This window comes from Microtus pennsylvanicus, chromosome 12, assembly GCF_037038515.1.
Source record: "Microtus pennsylvanicus isolate mMicPen1 chromosome 12, mMicPen1.hap1, whole genome shotgun sequence".
Lineage (NCBI taxonomy): Eukaryota > Metazoa > Chordata > Mammalia > Rodentia > Cricetidae > Microtus > Microtus pennsylvanicus.
Window position 1 is genome coordinate 1,058,664 of NC_134590.1, and position 21,320 is coordinate 1,079,983.

The window sequence follows — 21,320 nt, forward strand, 5'->3', positions numbered from 1 at the left end:
GAATAAAGAAAAGAAAGAAAAAAAAAAACAAATTTCCACCTCCTCCCTGGTTTTCGTTCTTTTTAAAATGAACAAAAAACAAGGCATTACTTTGTAGTTCAGGCTGGCCTGGAACTGATGAATATAGCCCAGGCTGGTCTCAGACTGGTGACAGTCCTGCCTCAGCCTCCTGAGTGCTGAGATTAAAGGAGCGCATCACTATATCCGACTTCTTTCCCTAGAAACAAATCCCTTACCTATGCTGCAGGCTGCACTCTGGTTGCTACCCAGCTCTGTCCTCTTTCAGTGAACTCAGTAAGTACAATTTTTTTTCTAGGTGTTTCCTAGTTGCCTTAATTTATCTATCCCCCCTTCCTCCCTCCCTCTCTCTCTCCCTCCCCCTCCTTCCCTCCCTTCCTCCCTCCCTCCTTCCCTGGCACAATATGCCTTTGTCACGTGTGTGTGCGTGTGCATGCATGCTCAGGTGGTCAGGCCTGCGTGGAAAGTGCTTTTATCCCCTGAGCCATCTGCACAGCCAGGCCTTGGACTCCTCAGCCTCCTCTCCTGCTGCCAACTTTGCACGTGCGCGCGTGCTTGCGTGTGTGCGTGTGCGTGTGTGTGTGTGTGTGTGTGTGTATGTGTATCAGCATGTCCTGGGACTCTAACAAGCTGTGCATGCGTGTCGAGAGAGTGCCTAACCAGCTGAGCTGAATTCCCAGGCCTCACCTCTGTGTGCCCATTTTATATATATGTATGTATATGTGTGTATGTATCAGCATGTCCTGGGATTCTAACCAGCTGTGCATGCATGCGGAGAGAGTGCCTAACCAGCTGAGTTGAATTCCCAGGCCTCTCGTTGTTTTTAATGTATTTTGAGATCATCTGTTCACTTTCCTTATTTTTCTAAATGCTTCTGAAATTCCAAGTATTTAAAAATTGCTTTAAATGGGTTCTTCCAAATTTATTTTTCTTGGTTGGAGTGCTGGGGATTGAACCCAGGGAGTCAGTGCCACTGAGCTACATTCCCAGCCCTGTTTTTTTTTTTTTTTTGTGGATTTTCCTCTTTAGCACCTTGTCTATCCTTGTTCCCGTCCTCCCACCAGCGCTCCTTTGCCCTGCCTCTGCTGAAGACCACAGCTAAGGTTTGCTAGGCAAGTGTTCTACTGAGTATATTCACAGCTTTCATAGGAGTTTTAAAGAATGTTTTACTAAACTATTTTGATGTGGGTTTATTTTCCATGTGTGTTTTCTTGGCTCTGGATTACCTGCTGATCTTCGGTTGTCTCAGAAAGGACTGGGTAACTGGTGTGGTAGAAGTTGTTCTGTTTCTTCACTAGACTCCTGACTTGTGTGGTTGAGTCTCCTCCTGAGCCAGAATGTAGTGGCCGTTGCTTTGCTCTGTGGTCCTGGCCTCTTGTGTCGGAGCACTTTCTTCTGGTTCTCCTGCACCTACATAGAAGCTTTGGCTTTATCAGGTTGCTCTTTCCCTCAGAATTCCAATGTTTCTCTTCTTTCCATTTTGGTTTTTAGAAACAAACTATCACACGGTAGCCCAGAATGGCCTGGTATTTACTATGTAGCCCAGGCTGGTCTCAATCTCTCAGAAAATACTGTCTCTGCTGAGTGCTGGAGCTACAGGCATGTATTACCAGGCCCAGCCAGAAATCTGGTTTTTGTTTTTGCTTTTTGGCTGACCTCTGTTGAGTGGGGGAAGTGATCAGCCTGCCAACAGCAAGGTCCAGGTCCAGCTCCTCAAATGTCCCTGCTGTTATCAGACTCTCTTGCTCTCCCTGTCATTGTCCTACTGGTTGGCACAAGCCCAGCACCCTCAGGTGTCCTGAAGGGCCAGGCTGGCTCTCTGGACTCCTTCAGGCTCTCCACATGCAGTTTGGCTTCCAGTTCCTGCAGGCTGTCTGATGGATTGTTCTGGGATAGGGCTCTCTCTGCCTTGCTCCTTCATCCATCAGCCGAGTTATGTTTGCCTTTTGAATTCTACCATTTCATTAGATCTTTTATACAAGTGAATGCCCTACTTTCTCTTTAATGTTAGTAGTTTATTGCTTCTTTTGCTTATTTGAATATAGTTTGGCAAGCTGTGTAAATAGCAAACATATATCTTCAGTCTAATGTCTTGATTTAAAAGTCCTGATGTGGATTTTAATCTTCCTGTTCGAATTTTAATTTACCTGCCCTATTTATCCTCATGCCTGCAGTGTGTTTGTTACAGGGTTAGTGAGTTATTTCAATAACATAAGGCAAGAGAATTAGAGTAAATGGCCTTAGATTGCATCAGACTGGAAAGCTTCTGCAGGGCAAAGGAAGCAGTCACTGGGATGAAGTGACAACCTAAAGCACAAAAGAAAATATTGGCAAGTGCACATCTTGAAAGGGATTAGACCCAGAACAGTTAAGGAACTTGGAAAAACTTGATAGCTAGGGGGCTGGGGAGATGGCTCAATGTACTTGTCTGATGGCTGAGTTCAGATCCCCAGCCCCACATTAAAGCTAGGGTGGCAGTGTGCATCTCCAGCCCCTTCCTGCTCGGGGAGGTGGCAGTGGAGGAGACAGCTGGGGGTTCACTGGAAAACAGGTCTAACTGAGACTGTGAGCTTCAGGCTCAGTGAGAGAGGCTGACTCAGAACGGTGGGGATTGATAGGAAGACACAGATGTCACATCAGCCTCTGTTCCAGCTGTGCATCACGAGTGTGCACACACATGTCCTCTCTCCTTCTTCACCCCCTCCTCCTCTCCTTAATATAACTCAATATAACTTAAATAACCCAATAAATCTAAAAGAATATGTGCAGATGTTCCACAGGTGTAGGGAAGATGCTCCATGTAACTAAATGTGACGGTTAATACTAATGTCAGCTTGGCAGGAGTCTGTAAGGAGTTTTCTAGATGGGTTAATTGAGGTGAGAAAGTTTCTATGTGAGCAACACCATTCCATGCACAGGGCCCTGGACTGGATATAAAACAGAAAGGAGAATGTGAACTCGGCACCAGCATTCCCTTTCTCTGCTTTCTGTTTGTGGACACAATGTGATTAACTCCTTCAGCCTTCTCTGCTATGGTGGACTACCCTCTGACTGAAGGCTAAAATAACCCTCTCCTCAAGTTGGGTATTTGCTGTGGGATAATGCTCCTGTACACTGTAAATATTTGTCACTCATATTGGTTTAAAAAAACAACAAATAACAAACAACAACAACAACAAAATCCGCTGATTGGTCAGTAGGCAGGCAGGAAGTATAGGTGGGGCAGCCAGACTAGGAGAATTCTGGGAAAAGGAAAGCCAGATGCAGAGGAAGTAAGATGAGAATGCCCTACTGAGAAAAGGTACCAAGCCCCATGGCTAAACATAGGTAAGAATTATGGGTTAATTTAAATTGTAAGAGCTAATTAGTAATAAGTCTGAGCAATAGTCCAGACAGTTTATAATTAATATAAGGTTCTGTGTGTTTATTTGTGACTGAATGACTGCTGTTCCAGGTGGGACTGAAACTTCCATATACAGGTATTTGATTACAGCAATGAGCAAAGTAACTAATACACTAACCACCAGAGAAACACAAAACAAAACCGTAATGGGGTATGACTTCACTTCAGGATTGGGGAGAGAGCTCAGCAACAGATTGCTTGCCTCATAAGCATGAGCACCCCCAGGTCTGAGTCCTAGAACCTGTGAAAAAAGTTGGGCATGGTGATGCATATTTGTAATCTCAGTAACTGGGAATCTGGAGATAGGAGGATCCTTAAGAGTTTGCAGAGTCCCATTGAGCCATTTTAGCTTAATCTGTGAGTGCTGTGTCCCATTGAGAGACCTATTTCAGAAAACAAGACAGGAAGTTCTGCGGCGCAACACCCAAAGTTGATCTCTGGCTTACACACACACACACGCACACGTGCGAGCACACACACACACACACACACACACACACACACACACACGTCTTAAAATGAACAGGAATGCTTGTGCCTTATTTTATGGGCTATATACAGCAATACTTCCCACTTTACTCATAATGCCATTTGCACTTTGGTTCATATTTATGTCCTATAATGGATTTTTATATTAATAGAATGAATTGTTTAAGCATTTCATCAGCTTTTTAAATAGCATTGGATGAAATGGACTCATGAGATAATTTATTCCCCTAGGACAGAGCAGGGCTAAGCAAACCTTCTTAGTCAGCTATAGCAGGGTAATTTGGTGAATTTATAATCCTTAATTATTATCATTTAAGCAGCAGTCTAATTTGCTTTAGTCTGATTCTTAGCTCTCCAGTGGAGCTGCTCCTTCCATGGATATTTTGTTGCTGTTTTGATGAGCCTGGTTTTGCCCTTGTCCTCATTAGAAACATTCATTGTTCAACTTGTATAGATTCCCTGTGCCTGGACTGACACCTGTGCACCCTGACTTGTTTGTTTTAAGAGACAGTCTGTAGCCCAGGCTGCCCTCAAGCTTAAATGTAGCAAAGGATGCCCTTGACTTCCTGATTCTGCTTTTAATCTCCCAGGTGCCAGGATTACTGGGAGTGCTACCACGCCTGGTTAATGTCACTATGTCAGGTGGTTTATATAATCTAGAGGTCTAACTGTGGCTACCACATCTGGTTAATGTCACTATGTCAGATGGTTTATATAGAACTAGAGGTCTAACCGTGGCTACCACACCTGGTTAGTGTCACTATGCCAGGTGGTTTATATAGAACTAGAGGTCTAACTGTGGCTACCACGCCTGGTTAATGTCACTATGTCAGGTGGTTTATATAGAACTAGAGGTCTAACCGTGGCTACCACGCCTGGTTAATGTCACTATGTCAGGTGGTTTATATAGAACTAGAGGTCTAACCGTGGCTACCATGCCTGGTTAATGTCACTATGTCAGGTGGTTTATATAGAACTAGAGGTCTAACCGTGGCTACCACACCTGGTTAGTGTCACTATGCCAGGTGGTTTATATAGAACTAGAGGTCTAAACGTGGTCTTCCTGCATGCTTAACACCCTGCTGGTTGATCTGTATTCTCAGCCCTACTTTGACTTTTTCTTATGTTTTAGACGTGGTCTCACTAGAATGGAGAATCTTTGGTATATGCCCAGGGATGATATAGCTGGGTCTTGAGGTAGATGGGTTATCGGTTTTTCTGGGAATCTCCATATTGATTTCCATAGCAGCTGAGAAAGTTTGCACTCCCACCAGCAATGGAGGAGTGTTTCCCTTGCTGCACATCTTCACCAGCATGAGCCTGTGTTTTTGATCCATTTTGACAGGCATAAGATAGAATAGAATATTAGAGTTGGCTTGATTTACAATTCCCTGATGACGAAAGATTTGAACATTTTTTTTTAAGTGCTTCTTGACTGTTTGGAATTCTTGTGTTAAGAGTTCTCTGTTTAGATCTGTACCACATTTTTAAATTGGATTTTTTTGGTTTGTTGATGTCTCGTTTCCTGAGTATATGTGCATATATACATATGTATATATAGTATATTAGCCCTTTCTCTGATAGGGGTTGGTGAAAATCTTTTCCCATTCTATAGGCTGCCATTTTGTCCTGTTGATGGTGTCCTTCGCCTTACAGAGTTTTTCAGTTTCACAGAGTCCCATTTATTAATTGTCAATCTGAGTGCCTGTTCTATCAGTGTTCTGTTCAGGAAGCTGTCTGCCATACCATACCATTCAAGGCTGTTCTCCACTTTCTCTTCTATCAGGTTTAGTGTATCTGGTTTTATGTTGAAGTCTTTGATCCACTTGGACTTGAGTTTTGTACAGGGTGATATATATGAATCTCTTTTGTATTCTTTCTATATGCTAACATCCAGTTGAACCAGCACTATTTGTTGAAGATGCCTTCTTTTTTCCATTGTATATTTCTGCCATTTTTGTTAAAAATCAGGTGTCCATAGATATGTAGATTTATGTCTGGGTCTTCAATTTGACTCCACTGGCCAACCTGTCCATTTTTATGCCAATAACATGCTATTTTTATTACTATAGCTCTGTAATACAGCTTGAAATAAGGGATGGTGATACCTCTGGAAGTTCTTTTATTGTACAGGATTGTTTTCCCTATCCTGGGTTTTTCATTTTTTCCATATGAAGTTGAGATCATTTTATCGAGATGTGTATAAGAATTGTGTTGGAATTTTGATGGGGATTCGTTGAATCTGTAGATTGCTTTTGGTACGATGGCCTTTTTAAACTATGTTAATTCTACCAATCCGTGAACATGGGAGATCACTCCATCTTCTGATATCTTCTTCAATTTCTTCAAAGACTTGAAGTTCTTGCCCCTACAGATCTTTTACTTACTTGGTTAGTTAACCCAAAATATTTTATATTACTTATGGCTATTGTGAAGGGTGTTAGTTCTGATTTCTTTTTCAGCCCATTGTCTGTTGACTGAGTTTTCTATTCCACCCAGTCTCTGCAACCATTTAGTCCCAAAGAAATACAGAGGCCTACATTAATCATTAACTGATTGGTCTAGTAGCTCAGGCTTCTTATTAACTCTTATAACTTATATTAGCCCATAAATCTTATTAGCCACGTGGCTTGGTACCTTTTTTGGTGAGGCAGTCACATTTTGCTTGCTCTGTGTCTGGCTTCCTCTCTGTCTGGGTGAGGACTGCATACTGACTCTCTCTTCCCAGAATTCTCCTGTTTTCATTGCCCCACCTGTACTTCCTGCCTGGTCATCTTGCCTATACTTCCTGCATGGCTACTGGCCAATCAGCATTTTATTAAAAATAATACAATTGACAGATATAGACCATTGTCTCACAGCATTTGTTTATAGGTCATTTGTATATAGGAGGGCCACTGATTTTTTTTTTTTAGTTAATCTTGTATTGACGACTTTGCTGAAGGTGCTTATCAATTGTGGGAGTTCCCTGGTAGAATTTTTGGGGTTGCTTATGTATAGTATCCTATCATATCACTGCAAATAGTGATACTTTTTATATGTGTATGGTTTTTGCTTTTTGAGACAAATTCAAATAAATTTTTTATTTATTTTGGTTTCTCTGTGTAGCCCTGGTTGTCCTGGAACTCACTCTGTATACCAGGCTGGCCTTGAAGTTACAGATTTCCACCTGCCTCTGCCTCCAGAATTCTGGGTTTAAAAGTGTATGCTGGGAAGTAGAAAAAGGCAAGATTTCCTGAATAAATTGGGAGCATGGGGACCTTGGGAGAGGGTGGAGGGGAGGGGAGAGGCAGGGAGTGGAGCAGAGAAAAATGTAGAGCGCATTAAAATTCAATAAAAAGAGAAAATACAGGAGATAGAAGGGCAGAGTCTAGGAGATGCTAGTCAGCCCCTGGAGTAACAAGATGTAATAGACCACGGTAAAGTCACGAGTCATGTGGAAATTCGTAGATTAATAGGAATGGGTTAATTTACAAGTAGGAGCTAGTTAGCAATAAAGTCTGAGCAATAGACCTAACAGTTTATAATTAAAAATAAATAAATAAAAAATAAAAGCATGTTGAAACAAGATATAGCTAGACCGGCCTTGAACTGTGCTGTCAGCAAGGTGACCTTGTACCATGTCCACCTGCTCCCTTCTCCCAGTGCCATGCTCGGGGAATTTATTGGCATTTAATGAACCTCTTGTTCATACTTTCAAGCCACCAAGACATTGGTACCCCAAGATCTGTAAACCTCTGTAGCCCTACTACTGAAGAAGTGGCCTTAGAGATCTTAGGTGCACAAGGAGGTTTCCCCTCAAACTTTAGTGTCCCTGATAGTGCCGAGCCAGTGATGGGGAAGAGTAGCCCAGGCTAATAATTTATTCTGAATTGCCCATGTCTGTTGACTGACCTGTGTCCAGTTTTTCACGGTTGACAGTTGGGTGAAAGCTCTGGTTAGTTTTTAAGTGCTAAGTCCTCATACAACTTTCCCAAAGTAACCTGAATTGATAGCGCTCAAAATTGCCCCTGTGGTGATCCACACCAGAGCTTTACCGTGACCTCACCTGTTCCTCCCTGTCGTTATTGCCTTGAAGCAGGCCCTCTCACTGAACTGGAAGCATGCCAGTTTGGAGAGGCTGGCTTGCCAACTAGCTCTTAGGGTTGCCTGGTTCTTTCTCCATGCCTGGATTTTTATGTGGGTGCCAAGTGTTCAAACTCAGCTCCTCATACTTGTCCACCTAGTCCTTGCCCAGCCCCCACAAATTCTTAATGTAAACAGTTCATCAGTTGTAAACGGAAACTGTACTTTTGTTTCCTGGCCACCCTGACCCAAATTTATTTTCAGATGTGGTCTTGCTGTATAGCATAGGCAGACTTTGAACTCATGGTCCTAATACACAGCCTGTTTGAACGCTATTGTGAGCATCAACTGAAATGGTACTTGCTAAGCAAGACTGACAACCTGAGCTCAATCCTTAGGACCATGTAAGGGTGGAAGAAGATAACCAACTCCACAGACTTGTCCTCTGACCTTCACACCTGTAATCCCAGCACTGGAGAAGCTGAAACAGGAGGATTGCCATAGGTTCATGTTTAGCCAAGGCTACATAGCGAATCCCACACTAGCTTTAGTGAAATCTTGCCTTTATTAAACTGAAATAAAGTCCAAACCAAACCAAATAAAAACCTGCTTGCAGAAGTAAAAGTTAAATTGAGTATTAAATAGGAACGAGTCTGACTCAAGTTTTTGCAGTGACTGAGATGAGAAGTGGTTTTTTATTTAATACATGAACATCGTGTTTTCTTTTCTTTTTGGTTACGTATGTTACCCTGTTTGTTGCAAGCTATTGCAAATGGTAGCGCAGTTGTGGTCTGCAGATTTGACTGCGACGTGGTTCAGGTCCAAGTGCCCCCAGGCGTTGTTTTCCAGTGTGGGACCACAGTGCCAGATGCCAGCGAGTCATCTCTTCTTCGTCTTGGTCTTGCCACATGGAACAAGTGTACTGGTGTGTTGGCTGATTTCCATTTTTTTCACCATTTTCCTGAGGGAGGCACCATAGCAGATCTCCTGTTTACCAACCATCCCAACCTTCTTGGCGTTTAGACATGTCACTGGACCTAAGCCCAAATCCGTAGAGCTCATGATATATATACATACATACATACATACACACACACACATATACACATACATATCCATATATACATACTTACATACATACACATATACATACACACACATATACACACATATCCATATATACATACTTACATACATACACATATACACACATATCCATATATACATACTTACATACATACACACATATACATACATACATACATACACATATACACACATATCCATATATACATACGTACATACATACACACACATATACATACACACATATATACACACATATCCATATATACATACTTACATACATACACACATATACATACACACATATATGCACATATCCATATATACACACATACACACATACATACACACATATACATACACACATATACACACATATCCATATATACATACTTACATACACACACATATATACACACATATCCATATATACATACTTACATACATACACATATGCATACACACACACATATATATACACATATCCATATATACACACATACATGCATACACACACATACATACACACATATATACATACACACATATACATACACACATATATACACACATATCCATATATACACACTTACATACATACACACATATACATACATACACACACACACATATATATACACACACATATCCATATATACACACTTACATACATACAGAGAAGGGTTAAACAGTTAATGCACTGACTCTCACCACCTGCACTCAGTTGTGACACCAAGCAGCCGTGTGATTTGGGGCAAATGGCCTGTGCTTTCTGGACTTCAGTTGCCTTGTCCGTAACATGCAGGAGCAGGGCAGGGCTGCACCCCCTCTGCAGTAAATAACCCTCATTATTGGTGAGTGTAAGAAGTTAGAGCAAGTCCATCATCAGAAGTCTCTGGGCACCAGACGATGTGCACCTGATATCCTTCATCTTGACACTAAGTAACCACAGACCGGCCGGCCATCAATCTCCATCCACAGAGCAGCCACTGTTGTCCATGTGTAGCGGACTGGAGGAGAGCCAGCTTTTATTTTTGCCAGTAACTCTCTTGGCAAATAGGTTTCCCTAGAGATGACTGTTTAATTTGTGGTTTGGTGGGGAAAGAGGGATGCAGAATGCACATTTGTTCCATACTACGTGTGTCTCACGATGCTCTGGGGGGAGCTTAGCCACGATGAAATGAAACGAGGGTGAGAAACCTCACAAATCGTGCTGATTCTGGAAATGAGTTTGAACTGTGCATATACAATTATACAAATTTAAAACGTCTGCTATGTGTTTAAGATAAACATCTTGCGGGGTGGTGGTGGTCACACGCCTTTAATTCCAGCACTCGGGAGGCAGATCTCTGTGAGTTCGAGGCCAGCCTTGTCTACAGAGGGAGTTCCAGGACAGGCTTCAAAGCCTTTGGAGCCTGTCCTGGAACTAGCTCTTTGTAGATCAGGCTGGCCTCGAACTCACAGTGATCCTTCTGCCTTGGCCTCTCGAGTGTTGGGATTAAAGGCGTGCGCCACCACCACCCGGCCACTTTAGACTTTCTTATGTTTAACTATGTTTTGTTTTTTGAGATAGATTCTCAAACTGTAGCTCTAACTGATAGGGAGCATGGATGTAGCTCAGGCTGACTTCAAATTTGGGACAATCCTGCCTTAACCTGAATCTTCCTGTGCTGAGATTACAAATTTAAACTGCCATGTTTAGCTTAGCCTTTTATTTTAAAATAATCTCATAACTTTTGTTGTTGTTGTTTCTGTTTTTCAAGATGGGGTTTTGTCTGCATATCCATAGCCGTCCTAGAACTTTCTCTGTAGACCAAGCTGGCCTCAAACACAGAGATTTGCCTGCCTCTGCCTCCCCAAGTGCTAGGATTAAAGGCCCAGTGCTCAGCTAGTCTCATGACTTTTAATTTGTTATTAAAGAACAGTTCTCAGGGGCTGGAGAGATGGCTCATCAGTTCAGAGCATTGCTGTTCATCACCTGCAGTTCTAATTCCAGGGGATCTCACACCATATTCTGGTCCATACAGGACTGCATACATGTGGTGCACAGATAGGCACACACATACACATAGATGAAAATGAATCTATAAAACATAAAGTTAAGGGTTGGAGAGATGGTTGAGGACACTGGTACTCTTCCACAGGACTGGGGTTCCATTCTCAGCACCCATGTGATGGCTCACAACCTCTGTCTCTGTAGTTTTAGGGAATCTGATGCCCTCTTTGGCCTCTGTGGGTACCAGGCACACACATGGTACATAGACATACATTTAGGTAAAACACCCATACACATAAAATAAATTAAAAACATATGAAGTTTTTAAAAAAAAAACCTTATGAAAAACTGGTACATCATACTAAACATTTCAGAAATAATCCTGTTTTCTTAAATTTTGGAAATAAGAAAATACATAGAAATTTAAACTACTTTGAATTAATTCGTATATTTATAATATCTCAGTTATTAACATGTACATTTTAATTTGTTTAAAAAACTTTATCTTATAATCAAGTTATGAGTGGATATTAAATGTTTGAATTTCTTTTGCTTATTGCTTTTTGTGGGTAGCGTAGGGTAGGGAGACAGCAGTTCACTTTGTCACTTTGTGTCCCAGGCTGACCTTGGACTCAAAGTAACAGCTGGCTTTCCTCTTGCAACAATCCTCCTGTCTCAGGCTTCTGAGTGCTGACATTTCAGCCATGAGCCCCCAGGCCTGGCTGACACACCTGAAGTTCTCACCCTGTGGGTGTAGATCCAGCATCAAAGTCAAACTACCAGGATTTACAGATAGTGGACAGGAACCGTAGAAGCAAAGGATGCTAGATGTATTTGAGATATTCATCTAAATGAAGATGATGAAGAATAACCAGTGGTCAAATAGAGGACATTCTGATTAGACGCCATCTGGCTTCAAACCCAGAGAGCTGCCTGTCTGCCTCCCTGATCCTGGAATTAAAGGAGTGTGCCACCACTGCCCAGCTCAAACTCTTTAATCTTAAAGATTTATTTGTTTTTATTTTATTTATTTATTTTGGATTTTCGAGACAGGGTTTCTCTGTAGCTTTTGGTTCCTGTCCTGGAACTAGCTCTTCTAGACCAGGCTGGCCTCGAACTCACAGAGATCCTCCTGCCTCTGCCTCCCGAGTGCTGGGATTAAAGGTGTGCACCACCACCGCCCAGCTTATTTATTTTTATTTTATGTGTACAAGTATTTTTGCCTGAATGTGTACAAATGCATCATGTGTATGCAGTGCCCATGGATGCCAGAAGAGGAGGGTTTTGGGTCCCTTGGAACTGGAGTCATAGATGGTTATGAGCCACTTGTGGGTGCCGGAACAGAACCCAACCTTCTGAGAGAGCATCAAGGGCTCCTAGGCACCAGATATTTGTCCAGCCCTGAGTCTTTAATTTTAAAAGAACAGTTGACTTTTATTCATGTCTGTGTGTCTGCTCCGTATGTGCAGGTGCCCATGGAGACCAGAGGAGAGTGCTGGCCCCATGGAACTGGCATCATGGGCAGTAGTGAGCTGTCTGACATGGGTGCTGGGAATTGAACTCTGGTCCTCTGGAAGAGCAGAGAAGATTTTTAGTACTGGGCCACCTCTCTAGCCCTTACCTCTTTAATAATAAAAAATGAATTTTTGCAGCAGTTTAAGATTTACAACAAAACTGAGTAAACTGCAGAGTTTCTGTTACTCCCTGCTCTCACAGGCAGACTCCTCCTGTCAGCCTGTAGACCATAGAGCACAGTGGATAGAGCCTACCCCTGTCAGCCTGTAGACCATAGAGCACAGTGGATAGAGCCTACCCCTGTCAGCCTGTAGACCATAGAGCACAGTGGATAGAGCCTACCCCTGTCAGCCTGTAGACCATAGAGAACAGTAGATAGAGCCTACCCCTGTCAGCCTGTAGACCATAGAGCACAGTGGATAGAGCCTACCCCTGTCAGCCTGTAGACCATAGAGAACAGTGGATAGAACCTTCCCCTGTCAGCCTGTAGACCATAGAGAACAGTGGATAGAACCTTCCCCAGTCAGCCTGTAGACCATAGAGAACAGTGGATAGAACCTCCCCCTGTGAACCTGTAGACCATAGAGCACAGTGGATAGAGCCTCCTCCCATCAGCCTGTAGACCATAGAGAACAGTGGACAGAGCCTCCCCCTGTCAGCTTGTAGACCATAGAGCACAGCTGATGAACCTGCACCGAGACCTTGTCACTGATTCCCCTCCTCTCTTTGGCCCATGTTATCTGATTATCTCTTCACCACCTCCATATTTCTGCTTTCTAGATGCCATATTGTTAGACTAGCACAGTCTGTGACCTGTTCACATTGGCTTTTCACCTAATAATGTGAATTCGCTGGGCGGTGGTGGCGCTCCCCTTTAATCCCAGCACTCAGGAGGCAGAGGCAGGCGAACTCTCTGAGTTCGAGGCCAGCTTGCCATACTAGAGCTAGCTCTAAGACAGGCTCCAAAGTTACAGAGAAACCCTGTCTAGGAAGGAAATGTGCATTAAAGTATTTTTTTCAGGGCTGAGGATTGACTCCAGGTCCTCGTGAGTGACAGGTGACTCTGCCACTGAGTCACCCTGCCCCCAGAGTAACCTCCACTTAAGGTCCTGCACGTCTTTACATTTTAAATGTTTATTTATGTATTCTCTGTGCATGTGTGTACATGAGTGTGCCTCAGCTGCAGTACACATGTGGTGGTCTTTCAGGTGTTCTGTGTTGCGTGAGTCGGTGGAAGAAAACAGGCATATCAAGATGAATTTTTAGGCCTGTGTGGCAGCAGGAAGGTCTAGCCTCTGATGAACTGAACTTCCAACAGCTGTACAAAGTCATATTTATTGATTGTTGCATAAAATTGTTTTTCGGGTAAAGTATTTCCTTATACCGAGGACCCTAATCTATGTTTCTCTAAAGATAAACATCACATGCCCTCATGACTTTAGTCCTTATTGTGTATCTTTTGCAATGCAGAATAATCCAAGAGCTTCAAGTGTGCTGGAGACATCTTATGACCAAAGTCATGCAACAGCTGTAATGCCCCTTCAGAAAGATAACGTTACAAATCACGGGAAATAACCACAATGATTCTTCAGGGTCAAAGTACTTCTAGAAAACAGCTATTCACTGTAATGTTTACCCTAGATACAGACACTGCTAGATTTCTACAGCAGCAGAGAATGGCTTTCAGGAACCAGTTCAAGTTTTAGGACTTGAACTCAAGTGGTCAAGCTTGGTGACAAGTGCCTTCACCCCCAAGCCTTCTCATAGGCCCCAGGATTCTTAATATCCCTTTGGTTAATGTACCTCCGATTACACTTGTATACGTTCAGGCAAAACACTCACATACATAAAGAATAAAAATAAGTAAATATGTAAAAACAGTTAAAAGAAAACTTGGGTAAGTGGGGGCTATTCTATATAATATGTATTTTGTTAAAAAAATTGTAGACTGGTAGCAGAAGTAAGCAAAGACTTGGAGGGATAATTGTTAGGTCAAGGGTATATTTAGAGTACCACAGAACCCCAAGGGGGGGCATTATTAAGACAGGGTCTTGGTTATGTCGCTTAGATTGATCTTGAACTTGTGGTAATCTTCCTGTCTTATGTCACCTGCATTCTGTGATTACAAAGTATGCTGTAAAGAGTGGGTGCAACCAGGGCTTTAGAGCCAATGTTTGAGACCTTACGGGAATCAAAAAGGAAAAGAATTGATGGAAGGAAATGGCCAGTGACCAACGCTCAAGATGGTCACCGCCTGATGTTCTTGCAGCTTGGCTTCAGGATAGTCTTATCTCCTAAAAATGTGTGCAGTTGGTGTGAAGCTGGGGGCCATATTGACATATTGAAAATGTGGCTAGTGAAACCCTTTTCTCCTTCTTTGGGTTTGGAGATGGAAGTACTTCACTCTGAAACCTACCAATCTTATCTTGTGACAAAAATCAGCCCTGGAACTGAAGGTTTACTCTAGGTGGGTGGAGGATCAAACAGAGCAGCCTTGAGGTAACAATGTTGAGATACTGAGTTAAAACACACAGTGCTTTAGCTGCTGGTGAGGATGCGCTGGACTTTACACACTAACCTACCACTATTGAAATGATTCAAATCTGAATTTGAAAAAGTACGTGTGTGAGTGTGTGTGTGTGTGTGCACGTGTGTGCACTGTATACACCTTTGCAAATGTATTGTAGGGTTTTTTTTTTGTTTGTTTTTTGTTTTGTTTTTTAGTTTTTCGAGACGGTTTCTCTGTGTAACAGCCCTAGCTGTCCTCGAACTCAGAGATCCGCCTGCCTCTGCTTCCCAAGTGCTGAGATTAACAGCATGCGTCGCCACCACAGCCCAGCTGCAAATGTGTTTTTAAATTTTTCCTTGTATTTATTTATTTATTTATTTATTTATTTATTTATTTACTTATTTACTTATTTATTTTATTTTGCTTACAGTGTTCTGTCTGCATGTCTGCCTGCAGGCCAGAAGAGGGCACCAGATCTCATTACAAATGGTTGTGAGCCACCATGTGGTTGCTGGGAATTGAACTCAGGACCTCTGGAAGAACAATCAGTGCTCTTAACCTCTGAGCCGTCTCTCCAGCCCCCTTTTCCTTGTATTTATTTATTTGGCGTATGTGTGTGGGTGCGCTGTACCGTGGTCAGGTGTGGAGGTTACAAGTTGCAGGGTTGAAGTTGATTCTCTCCCTCTACCATGTAAGACCTAGGGATCAAACTCTGGTTGCCAGGCTTGGCAGCCAGTGGCTTGGCCTGCTCAGCTGCTTCACCAACCATATCTCCACACGTGTAGGTTTTGAAACAGCTACTTAAAGACTACTTAAAAATAAATGCAAATAAAAAAATACAATTATTTAAAAATAAATACAAAAAATACAGGAAAGAGGGCTGGAAAGATGGCTCAGAGGTTAAGAGCACTGGCTGCTCTCCCAGAAGTCCTGAGTTCAATTCCCAGCACCCACATGGTGGCTCACAACCATCTGTAATGAGATCTGGCGCCCTCTTCTGGCCTGCAGGCATACATGGAGACAGAACACTGTATGCATAATAAATAAATCTTTAAGAAAATACTGGAAAGATGAAAATATGTTCCACAAAAAGTCCTGGCTAGTGGGGCAGTGGTGGTGCACACCTTTAATCACAGCACTCAGCACTTGGGAGGTAGAGGCAGGCAGACCTCTGTGAGTTTGAGACCAGACTGGTCTACAAAGTGAGTTCCAGGACAGCCAGGATGTCACACAGAGAAACCCTGTCTTCAAAAACAAAACCAAAAAAAGACTTGTCCATAGCAGCTTTTTAGCTCCGTTGTTTAGAAGATCATAGCAATCCACAAGTCCGTCAACCTTAATTGAATGTGTTAGCAGGTGTTGTCATTTCTTAAAACTGTAGCGCGGGACTGGTAGTAGACCTGTAATCCTAGTACTTGGGAGGTGGAGCCAGGAGAATCACAGGTTTAAGATCATCCTCACCTGCATAATGTGTTGAGAGCCCGGGGAGACCCTGTCCCAAACAAAAACAAAGCAAATTAAAAAAAAACTTTTGTTTTTATTTGATTGACTGGGAATATAGCTAGTGACAGTGTTTCACCTGACGTGGTTGAGGCCCAGGGTTTGATTAAGTGCCTCAAAAAAATTTATAGTTAAGATTTTGATTTTCACTACACATAAGTACAGAATTTTTCTTTTTTAAAAAAATGACAATCAAGCCAGCCATAGTGACGCTTGTAGGTGAGTTTCCCATTAGCAACTCTCAGATAAACACACTGAGAGTTATATTAATTATAAATGCTTGGCCAATAGCTCAGGCTTATCATTAACTTGCTCTTACAACTTACACCCATTTCTGTTAATCTATGTATTGCCACATGGCTCGTGGTTTTACCTGTCCTCCAGCATGTCTTACTCCCTCTGCATCTTGTGATGACCTCACTGACTCTACCCTTTTCCTCCCAACATTCTTAGTTTGGCTGTTCTGCTTATACTTCCTGCTTGGCTACAATCAAAAAAAAAAGAAGAAGAAGAAGAAAAAAGAAATAAAATCTTAAAAAAAAAAAGAGTTGTGAGGCTGAAAGGTTATGACTAAAGACTATGGCATGTAGCTGTGTTTTTGCGGACAGTAAAACAAACAAAGAAGTGTAGTTGACTGAGAGACAGCTGAAGATGAACCTAAGAATAGAGTCCATGTTGGGAAAGATCTATGGACTTCAGAAGGACTGCCAGGAGGGGGAGAGCCATCGAGTTCTTTTTTGTTTTATTTTAGTTTGTTTTGTTTTTCAAGACAAGGTTTCTTTGTGAAGCCCTGTCTGTCCTGGAACTCTCCTCATAGCCCAGGCTGTCCTCACACTCACAGAGATCCGCCTGTCTCTGTCTCCCAAATGCTGGCGTTAAAGGTGTGCGCCACCATTGCCTGGCCCCATCAAATTCTTAGTAAACATTTGTCCAGCCACAGAGTTGAACCAAGTCCACCTATGAATCTGCAGAAGTGTTTACCAAATTGGCATCCGGGTTAAATTCAAGCGCAGTTTCCTCCTGGTTGGTTGTGCCCCTGATTGTATAACTAGGCACAAACAAGTCATCTGGAAAATCCACTCCCTCAGGCATGCTAACCACAGATTCAGAAGTTCCGTTAAGTGAGAGCGTAGTAGAGCCATGTTAAACAAAACAAACAGAAAGAAAAAGTTTAAAAACAAAACAAAAATACTGAAAGGAAATATTTTTAAATGTTTCAGGAGGCAGAGGCAGGCGGATCTCTGTGAGTTCGAGACCAGGTCTACAAGAGCTAGTTCCAGGACAGGCTCCAAAACCACAGAGAAACCCTGACTCGAAAAACCAAAAAAAAAAAAAAAAAAGTTAAGCTTCTATTAGACAGCTAAACTGAAAATATTTAAAAAGTGATAGCATTAGCTATCAACATAAAAGGGAATATTAAAAACACTACCATATTTTTTTTTCTTTTGTGACAGGATCTCTTGTAACCCAGGCTGGGCTCTTCCATTTTTTTAAATCTTTATCTTTTTAAATTTAATTTTTAAATTTCATGTGTATGAATGTATATGTGTGCCACATAGCAGAGTGCCCATGGAGGTCAGAAGAAGGTGTTAGATCTTCTGAAACTGGAAGTACAGATGTTGTAAGCCACCGTGTGGTACTGAGAACTAACTAGACCCGAGTCTTTTTCAAGAGCACCAAGTGCTCTGGACTACGGAGGCATCCCTGAGCCTCACCTGTTCCTTTCTCCCTCAAGTGCTGAACTTATAGCTACCGTGCTCAGGCTCTAATGGTAAACGTTAGTCTCTTTAGGTTTGAAATGCTTTTTCTGCTTTATTTTTTTATGGGATGGTGGTGAGGATGATGGAATCAAACTGAGGGCCTTGGGCTTCCTAGGTGTGTGCTGCAGTGTCACACAAGCCCCTGACTTAAGTTGTGTTTCCCAAATAGGCAAGATGAACATGAGAGCTTACCGTTCCTCTGCAGTGACCTGCCAGCCGGCTTGTAATGGAAGCACAGGCTGGTGACCGGCAAGCCTTGTGATGTTCTAATCAATTGTCCTCTGGCAACTCAGAATAGAACTCTGTTCCTCGCCTTGAGCATTTTATAGATCACTTGCTCAGAGTCTTTCTCTGCCTTGTGCTTTTAATAGATGACTTCCTGAAGTCCTCAGTCACTGCCCCACTTGAAGTTGACCAGGTCTCCATACCTACCGTGTTCCTGCTAGCCCATCCAGTACCTTTTCTCTGTAGGTGTCTGGAGAAAAAGCAGAAATCTGGAAGTCTTGATGACTCTGGGCAGGTGTGTGGTTCCTGTCAACACTGGGTTACATAAATGTCCACTAAAATGCCCTCCAGGTGCTGGATGGTTACCCATCAGTTAAGACTAAGTGTGTTCCAGAACTCATGTTGGGCAGGTTCACAACATTGTCTGCTGCAGGGGATCCAGCACCCTTTTCTGGTCTCCATAGGTACCCTACACACATGTGCCCATATCAACATATCTTACATGAATAAAGATACACTTTTTAAAATGTACCTTTATGGGGGAGCCTATGACCTGTGCAGGCTGGGACCTTTAATGGTGCCTTCAATTACAGATGGCACCAGAAGTTTCCTTTATGTACAACTCCTGATTAGGAATCATCTCTTACTTTGTTTTTACTTTCTGCCCAGCCCTGAGGAACTATCCTTTCTAGACTATTGTCACCCTTGAGACACCATGCTCAAGGCAATACCTCCTCGTGAATCTTTGTTTTCTTAGATGCCACTGTTCTATCTTCAAGGGTGCTTAAAGTATAGCAGCTTGAACTGGGCAGTGGTGGCACACGCCTTTAATCCCAGCACTCAGGAAACAGAGGCAGGAGGATCTCTGTGAGTTCCAGGCCAGCCTGGTCTACAGAGGGTTACACAGAGAAACCCTGTCTCAGAAATAAAAAAAAAAAAGCAAAAAGCATAGCAGTTTGTCTTTGTATTGCCCCTCCCAAGTGTACACCACCCTCCCTCACCTCACACGACCCTCCCTCACCTCACACCACCCTCCCTCACCTCACACGACCCTCCCTCACCTCACACCACCCTCCCTCACCTCACACCACCCTCCCTCACCTCACACCACCCTCCCTCACCTCACACCACCCTCCCTCACCTCACACCACCCTCCCTCACCTCACACCACCCTCCCTCACCTCACACCACCCTCCCTCACCTCACACCACCCTCCCTCACCTCACACCACCCTCCCTCACCTCACACGACCCTACCTCACCTCACACCACCCTCCCTCACCTCACACCACCCTCCCTCACCTCACACCACCCTCCCTCACCTCACACCACCCTCCCTCACCTCACACCACCCTCCCTCACCTCACACCACCCTCCCTCACCTCACACCACCCTCCCTCACCTCACACCACCCTCCCTCACCTCACACGACCCTACCTCACCTCACACCACCCTCCCTTACCTCACACCACCCTCCCTCACCTCACACCACCCTCCCTCACCTCACACCACCCTACCTAACTTCAAGGTTTTGGTTTAGCTTTTGCACATTATATTTTCTGTGTATGTCTGCTAAATTTAATCTGACATGCTCATCTTTGAGAATATCACTTTTTTTCCATGCTCTTTTTCAGGGAAGAAATTGTCTTCTTTCCTGAAAATTTCACAATTTATCAGCCTAGAGTGTTTTTCTGTAGCACTTAAAAACTAGAACACAGAACTGCTTTCTCAACATAATTGTGAGGCTCTTGCGGACCGAAATAGTGCCTCATTCTATTCTTAGGCAATTTAGGACAAGCAACCTGGGATTTTTTCAAAAATTGTTTTTAAAAAGTATCCATAACAACAGCAAGTCATCATTAGTCTCCCGGTAGTGAAACTCTGGCTTCCTCTAAACCCTTCCAGGAATGGCTCAGATCTGTCTTCCAGTTCTCCACGTTACTTTGTGTTCTGTGAATGTTTTTCTCTCAGTACACCCCTTCCTTCCTTTACAGCTTGGCTACTTTGTAGCTGCCACTCCCGTGCTCAGATGGACAATGTGTTGTGAGCCTGGGCTCTCAGCCTGGTTCTTTTGCTGGTCAGTTTAAGCAGGGTTATTGCTTTACCACTCCAACACCAACCCACCATCTTTATCCCTGGCTTTGTGCTAGAGTTTTCTCCCTGGGAGTACAGCTCTTTCCTGGGAAGACACTTAGCCCTTACCACAAATTGTCCCCTTCATCTAAGGCTGAATTCAGTGACCATCTCCTCTGTCACCTCCAGCTACACAGTTTCTGTAGAGATCCTGTCCTGAACATGGTTTTAGTATGTGCTTTTGTAATTGTGTTCTTATATCCTGTCTGGACTGTAAGCTCTTTGAAGGAAAGACCTATGTCTCACACAGAGTCTCAGAGTGGCCCCTTATGCCGTTTGTGCCACAGTAGAGTTGGCTCAAATAATACATCATTTTGATTGATGGTAGTCTTGCTTCAGATGAGAATTTTGTGCCGAATTGTCTAATATGTTTTTTTTAATTTTAAGCTTGATGTTAAATCAGTTTATCAAACACTCGATGAGTTCCTATGTATTCTAATTACCACCTACATGTATGTAAAAGAATGGCTACTCCTCTAAAGTCAGGGTGAACTGGGTCATTTTAGCAGTCTGCTTGATACAACCTAGAAATAACTGAGGAGAGTTTTTTTTTTTTTTGATTTTTCGAGACAGGATTTCTCCATAGCTTTTGGTTCCTGTCCCGGAACTAGCTCTTGTAGAC

General features: G+C 42.9%; 1 protein-coding gene across 3 annotated transcripts in view; it reads left to right on the forward strand.

Annotated features, from left to right (window-relative positions):
- Window positions 1-21,320, forward strand: part of Dipk1a (divergent protein kinase domain 1A) — a 75,203-nt gene that overhangs the window by 16,365 nt on the left and 37,518 nt on the right. Inside the window, exon 2 of one of the 3 annotated variants that reach the window (XM_075943584.1) lies at window positions 222-294. The exons of the other annotated variants lie outside the window; for them this stretch is intronic. The gene's annotated coding sequence lies outside the window, so the exon portion shown is untranslated. The remainder of the gene's footprint in view (window positions 1-221; window positions 295-21,320) is intronic. 3 annotated transcript variants of the gene reach the window in all.